General features: G+C 44.6%; 1 long non-coding RNA gene across 1 annotated transcript; it reads right to left on the reverse strand.

The window, feature by feature from the left end:
• Positions 1 to 1,371: 1,371 nt before the first annotated feature.
• On the reverse strand, positions 1,372 to 6,235 carry LOC121668430. The gene is made up of 2 exons (XR_006017372.1): positions 5,456 to 6,235; positions 1,372 to 2,738 (listed from the first exon to the last, which is right to left on the reverse strand). It is a non-coding gene; the product is annotated as an uncharacterized LOC121668430 (long non-coding RNA).
• Positions 6,236 to 7,164: the final 929 nt, after the last annotated feature.

Here is a 7,164-nt window from a genome sequence, read left to right on the forward strand (position 1 = left end):
CCTGGAAGCCTAACATGGAGATGACAGTCCTCTGTGTGACTGGAATCATGTCTGCTACACACATGGCGATCCCGATATTTTCCTTGCTCCATCAAGGGGTGTAGTCTCCAACTAGCAAAACAAAACATAGAAGAATTTTTGAAAAATTAGGTTCTGACTAATTCTGACTTCTGATTTTTTGAAAAGAAGCTTGGGGATTTTTTGGAAAGTGGTTTTTTCCATAATTCTGTAAAAATGGAAATACTTTCTTTTCATTGTTCTAACATTGTTTCTCCAGGAATCTTTGCTTTAAGTCATGTTGAATTCAATTAATTTCTCTTGTTTTCATTCATAAAGGACCAAGTCTTCCAAACACCAGAACTCAGCAGAACTTTGTGGGAAGTGGACATATCCAGCTTTGTATGCACTCTTGACCTTGTTAGCTTCCTAGAAACGTATCAGCCAGTATTTTTTTCTTTCAGAAGGGAGGGGAAAAAAAAGATCCTGTTTATGTGGATGATGAAAATAAATACTTTTTTAATGGATGCCAAATGTCAGGCTAACAACCTTGAGAGCTTGATCACACCTCCTAAAAATGCAGATGAAGGCAAAACTCTCTAAGTTTTTTCATGTTTTACCCTGGATTTTCCCAGTTATCAGACTCCTGGGATTTGCATTTTCGGGAGGAATGATGCGGTGTGGCCCCTTGGCTTCACAGAGGCTGAGTGCATGAGGTGTCCTTTTGCCAGACTGAAGACAAGACTTACCAGCTCCTTCCCACTTCCCTGTCCCCTGTGCTGGTTAGAGCACGTCAGAGCACAAATCACACTGAGGTCACAATGCCACCAGCATCCTAGGGTGAGCCCAAGGCTCATTACTAGCCTGTTCTGAGCACACACACTGTCAAGGTTTCATCCTCCCCAGCCCCTTCACTGTATCTCCAAATACATGTTGCCAGCCAACTGGGAGAGCAGGTCTTGTTTTTGTGTCCATGCCTCAGCATTTTGCTTCTGCTCTGGGACTGTGACCCCATCCATCCTTGACCTGCCCATGACAGACTCAGACAGGATGAAAGAGCCCAAACATAAAAATTCTCAAAAATGTAAGGTAGAATAATTTTTCTGTCATTTATTTTTGTCTACTGTCTACCACTGCTGTGGGAGAAGTCCACAAAAGTGAGCAGCAGAGTAGGTGGATTATACAAGACCATGGGCAGTTCCTGTTGCCACTGACTCTGCAGGGGCTGCAGAGTCCCCCAGAGTCGGAAAGGGAAGTTTTCCTGATGTGGGAATGCTTGAAATTGTTTAGGCACCTGCTCACATACTTCCACAAGTCTCAGTTAGAGGGAGGAAGAACCACAAAACTTAGAACAAAAACATATACATTGGAAAGTAAGATCTGGTGGGGTCTTTTCTTTATTTTTTGCTTTTGTAAAGGAAGCGGATGCAGGTAAGTAAAGAAAGGAAGGTGGATTCTAATTTCTTGGTATTTGATTATTCAAGGGAATAAGAGGTACAGCAAAAATCCAACATGCAGTTTGGCAGAGTACAATACCATTATCCCATAGGAAGTAAAGACCATTTATTTCAGTGCTCTCTCCTCCGGATTTATAACTCCCATGTAAACTTTATGCAGACTTCACAGAGCAGGACTGTGGCAGGTTCAAGGAGTAAGGTCTTTCCTGTACAGTCACATTAAAACAAACCTCGTATTTGCCAGAGGCAGCCTCCAGTTTGTTTTCAGAAAGAGGAAGTGCAGTGAACTTCTTCATGGAGACTTCACTTATGATCTTCCTCATTTTATTTCCCCTTCATATTAAAATAGACCTTTTAGGCTGAAAGTTGATGGTTCCACTTTGTACATGCAAAGTGTAACAGAATGGTGTGAGATGAAATGTAGAAGCTAGTCCAGAATGACACAAGGAAGAAAACAGCTTCAGCTGCAAATGCTGAACCAGTCAGGACGTGAAAATCATTCCTCTCCTTCAAGCTGAAACAAAAATGTAGCAGAAAATATAATGTCTGGGTGGCATGAGCAGAAGTCCTGGGATCAGAACAAAAAAAAGGAAATTATTTAAGCATATTAAGTTTGTTGTTGGAGCGTATAGAGGAAGGAATCATTTGCTAATTGTGCCATACATTTTAGAGGTTCTCCTTATTTATTCTAGTCACATACATATGCACTCTTTTACTACGGAGAACTATTTAGCCTGCAGAGAACTACATTTTGATGTGCATGCATTGTAAAACCACTATAGGAAGAGTGTTTAGTAAGCAGCTAATGACTTCCTTAAAAGGATAATACAGTTAACAGTTGAGAGGATGTACAGCTAAATATGGCCCTTGTAAAACTTAGCAGATTCCATTAAAAAACAGACGTGCAGGAAGTGTCTAGTTCCTATTAGAACTGATTGTACACAGTTGCATGGGAAGAAATAAATTTAGTGTACAGAATTTTACATCGCATCCTTTGAAAGCATTGATATTCTCTGGGGTCTGCAAATCTGTGCATCTGGTCCACATACACACACATACACACACAAACAATTAACTGGTGTGCAACTGCTTTAAAGGAAAACGTACATCTAAAACTCAGAGTCTGCACATCCCGAAGTGAAGGGCAACATCCTACTGACTGCAGCAGGTCTGGGTCTGGTTACACCTGAACCTGTAAGTTAGGCTCTCCCCTTATGGATACTGCACTCACCCAGAGGGACTCCAGGTCTGTGTAAAGGAGGGGGAAATCCATCCCTGTAATTTCTGTGTTAGAAAAACAATTCCATTTTATTATTTGATATAATTTTCTATTTTGAAAATTAAAACAGAGCTAATGCTAAAATTTCCTTCATTGGATTAGTCATTTATTATGAACAGCAATTATGCATTCAGTCTTACTCAAGTTAAATGATTTTATGAGACGCTGTGTTTATTTTCAAGGTATTTTCAAGGAAAAGATTTGGAGCCGGAATCATTTAGCATTGAAAGGTCGGTGGTCACAGGAACCTGAAAAACCTTTCTCAACTGTATTTGAAATGATTTTTTAATTCATTTGCAAGGACATCAGAGAATCAATTTGCCTCTAGCCACAGTCCTGACGCCAGCGGGTAAAGCCAAGGAAATGACCCAGAGAGCATCAAGATAAATCCCTGATGAAATCCAAGGCAAAACTGCCTACCGGAAACCTAATGAAGCGGACTCAGAGGATATTCATGGACCCAAACAAAAGCTTTTTCTTCCCCCAGAAAGACTCAATTTCCATTGACACAGTGAAGCATCAAGCTTGTAGCATGGGGATGCCCCAGATGAGTTCAGGACCTCAGGAAGGAGTGAAGTTTCAGGCATCTGAGCAGCAAGGGCTCTCACTAGTTACTTGTGCTGCTCTGCAGACCACGGTGGGGACAAGACTCATGTGGGGCTTCCTTGACCATGCTGCCCTGTGGCCTGGCAGCTGAGGAGTGACCAAGGAAAGAAATGTTTAAAATAAATAGTTATAGAATTGTTTATGTTGGAAAAGACCTCTAAGATCATAAAGTCCAACCATTAACTTGGAACTGCCAAGTGCACCATTAAACTAAATGCCACATCTACACATCTTTTAAATACCTCTACGGATGATGACTCCACCACTTCTCTGAGCACCCTGTTCCAATGCTTGACAACCCTTTTAGTGAAGAAGTTTTTCCTAATATCCAATCTAAACCTCCCCTGGCACAATTTGAAGCCATTTCCTTTTGTCATAGAGATTATTACTTGGAAGAGGAGACTGACCCTCTCCTCACTACAAACTCCTCTCAGGCAGTTGTAGAGAGTGAAAAGGTCACCCCTGAGCCTCATTTTCTCCAGACTCAGCTCCCAGCTCCCCAGCTCCCTCGGCTGCTTCTCATAGGACTTGTGCTCCAGACCCTTCACCAGCCCTGTTACCCTTTTCTGACACCAGTCTTTTGTGTAATGAGGGGCCCAAAACTGAACACTGAACTGAATTCAAGTTGTAGTCTCACCAGTGCCCAGTACAGGCGGACAATCACTGCCCTGGTCCTGCTGGTCACACTGTTTCTGATACAGGCCAGGATGCCATTGGCCTTCTTAACTACCTGGACACATGCTGGCTCACATCCAGCCACTGCCAACCAGCACCTCCAGGGCCTTTGCAATGAGTCACTTTCCAGCCACTCTGTCCCCAACCTGTAGCACTGCCTGTAGCACTTGTGACACAAGTGCAGAACTCCTCACTTCATCTTATGGAACCTCTCACACTGGCCTTGGCCCAGCCTTGGCCTTCCTACCCTCCAGCAGATCAACACTCCTATAGCCAAACATCCTTGAAACATCTTACTCTGCAGCACCCCAAAATATTTCCCTTCCTCTGGTGTGCAGTCCATCATAAACAGAGAAGTTAACTCAGATTGACAGAAGAAAGCAGCAGCTGTCATACTGTGGAAGGAGTCCTTCTTTAGCAGGTTAAAAACAATGTATGCCTGGTAGCAAATATTTTTCATATTCCAAAGAGAAAATTAAACCAGTTTGGCAGACATATCTGGGCTCTCAGTACCAGTAAGCAAGAGGGAAGTGAAGAGTATCACTATTGCAAAGAAGAAGGTTTAAAAAATGAGGAGGACTTTTCATTGTGAGGCTTGAGTTTATGTTGTATTTTTATTACTACAGATGGTTTTGTGGAGAATATGATAGCTATCCTGCTGTGATGGAAGAATTACTTTCTATTTAGAAACCTGAATTTCCAGTCTACAGGTTTTGAAGGAAATAAATAAACAGTTTCACACAGGAAATGAGCAGAAGTCTCTCTGTGGCACACAGCATTTGCACATCATTGATTTGTGATCTGATATTTAATGGACTACCTTGTGTTGAGAATACGGCACTGACATAAACTTCACAAACAGCACCAACAACCAGCTTCCTAAGAGCCCAGGAAAAATGAGTGCAGTCCCCAGCATCTCTTGTCATCCCTCTTCCAAATCTGCTGAAGTGCTTGGGCTAACAGCCACTCTACATGTGACTTTTGCATAGTTTGTCCGGAACTGGAGTGATACACTTGTGTTTTTACACACATAAAAATATAAGCAGGTTATAGATGTGGTGCTTAGAAACCACTTTTAGCAACAGAATCATCACCGATAGGCTTCTGCTGAGTCTGAGTCAAAACCACATAACAAGGGCTAACATGAGCTGCTGCACAAGACAGCAATTGGCTCTGATGGGCCTCTTGTAGGGCCGTCACCAACCTCTTCCTTGCCCTTTCCAGCCTAACCAAAAAGTCACTAATATTATTATTAGTAACACAACAGAAATCCTAACACATATTAAAAAACCTTGTAATTTGCCATGTTTGCCCAAGATGTCAGTGAAGGCTCAAGAGTTTCTTGCCTCCTCCTTCCCAGAATTGGTACTTCTGGTGGGATTTAGGCTCCTGGTCCAAGGGCAGGCAGCAGCTGTCCAGTCTCATGACCTGTGAGGCTTACCTGGTATCATTGGGGAGGGAGCTCATTAGCTCAGTTCTGTAACGCCACATCACATCATGTTGTCAGGCATAAGATCACCAGCAACCACTGCTGTCTCTGGAGCCTTCTCAGGCAGAGTGACTATCTCAGGAGCATTTCTTCCCCCTCCTGCAGTCTGGAGAAGTTGAAACTTTGCACACCCAAGGTGACATCCTCATACAGCCTGAGCAAACACCCCCAATCACTTTCTCCACTTTCTGTGCAGATGTTCATCTTCTTTACAGCTGATGGTTTGTTCACGCCGTTTCAGCATTCTCTGTTGCTCCAAAGCAGCAGCCCTCTGGGCAGGGACATGACAGACACCCTCCAGGTTTAGGACATGCTCTCCACAATAACCCTTGATGGGTGGAGAACCTGTAGTTGTCCTATTGTTTCCTATGACTGTCGCGGACCGCGCAGCTTGTCGGCGCCAGAGCACGAGATGCCGCGACCTTCCTAAAAGCGTCTCCAAAGCGAAGCCACTCCCAGCACACGCTCGCACACACACACGCATGCACACACACACATGGATAGCTCCAGGAATGGATGGACGACAGAGAGCCGGGAAGGGTCTCTGTATGGGGTTCCGCGGATGAGGTTTATTGCAACCACACCGTAAAAGGTTCCAGGGACGAAGACAAAGAACAATGGAGTGCCCAGGTTTAAGTCCGGGAGCGGATCGAGCTCCAGGGCCCAATGCTCTGATGGCACGGGAGCGGTACGAAGGCGGGACTGGGGAATGGGAGCCAATGGGGAAACTCTGAGGCAGTGGGGAGGGCCAAAGGCCAATGGGAGAAACAGGGAGTGGAGAACTTTCTAGGGCAGGGACATATCAGGTACAAAGGGGCGGGGAGGCCAACGGGCCGGCCGGGGAGTCAGAACTGGGGTGCATTACCATACCAAAGCAGAGCCGTCTGGGGGAAGCCTTTTCTGTTCATCCTAACCTCGGGAGGCTCTCTGATCTTAGGGACTCTCCTACTAGTGGCCTCTCTTTGTCCCTTGTTTCATAGGCTCAATGCCCGCCACATATGACTCCGTGTAGGGCAATGTAGCTATTCCCAGCTTGTACCATGTGGTGCTGTTTCTGTGTGCAACCCCAGTTCAGGCTCCCCAGATTTTCTGCCTGATGCCTCTTTTCTGACAGAGCTGTAGCAGTGCCTGCTGCAGCTGCAGGACCAGGTCAGCCTGTCCTCTGTAAAGTTAATTTTGCATTGGGCGATTTCCTTTGCCTGTCACGCATTAAACAGGAGGCTTCTGGCTCCCTACTACAAATGTCTTCAAGACACAAGTCCTCTCAGTAAAGATGATCAGAAAAGGATGGGAGAGGAAGGGTTTGTCTTTATAGCAAGGAGTGAAGAAAGAAATTACAACTGTCAGATGTGAAGTTTTTCTCACAGCCATTTTTATACAATAACACAGTGGCATGTTGAGACTCATGAAGTTACACCACCACACTATTGCATTAACACCACAAAGAGCCATCAGCCACTGTCCTCTCTGTAGCAGTGGTTGATCTGGGAGAGTCAGTCCTTCAGGAGATGCCTGTGTTATCTGCTGGCAGCAGGAGCTGAGGGAGGCAGCCATATGATCACATCATGTCTTAAGATCACACCCTTGGGCTGAACTGCCCAAATGACAAGTGATGTAATCCTATGGAAATCTCAAGTATATCTTCAGGGGAAGGGTGTTCT

The sequence above is a fragment of the Corvus kubaryi genome, unplaced genomic scaffold (assembly GCF_017639235.1).
Source record: "Corvus kubaryi isolate FWS band 111438036 unplaced genomic scaffold, C.kubaryi_AGA036_p1.0 37385, whole genome shotgun sequence".
In the NCBI taxonomy this organism is placed as follows: Eukaryota; Metazoa; Chordata; class Aves; order Passeriformes; family Corvidae; genus Corvus; species Corvus kubaryi.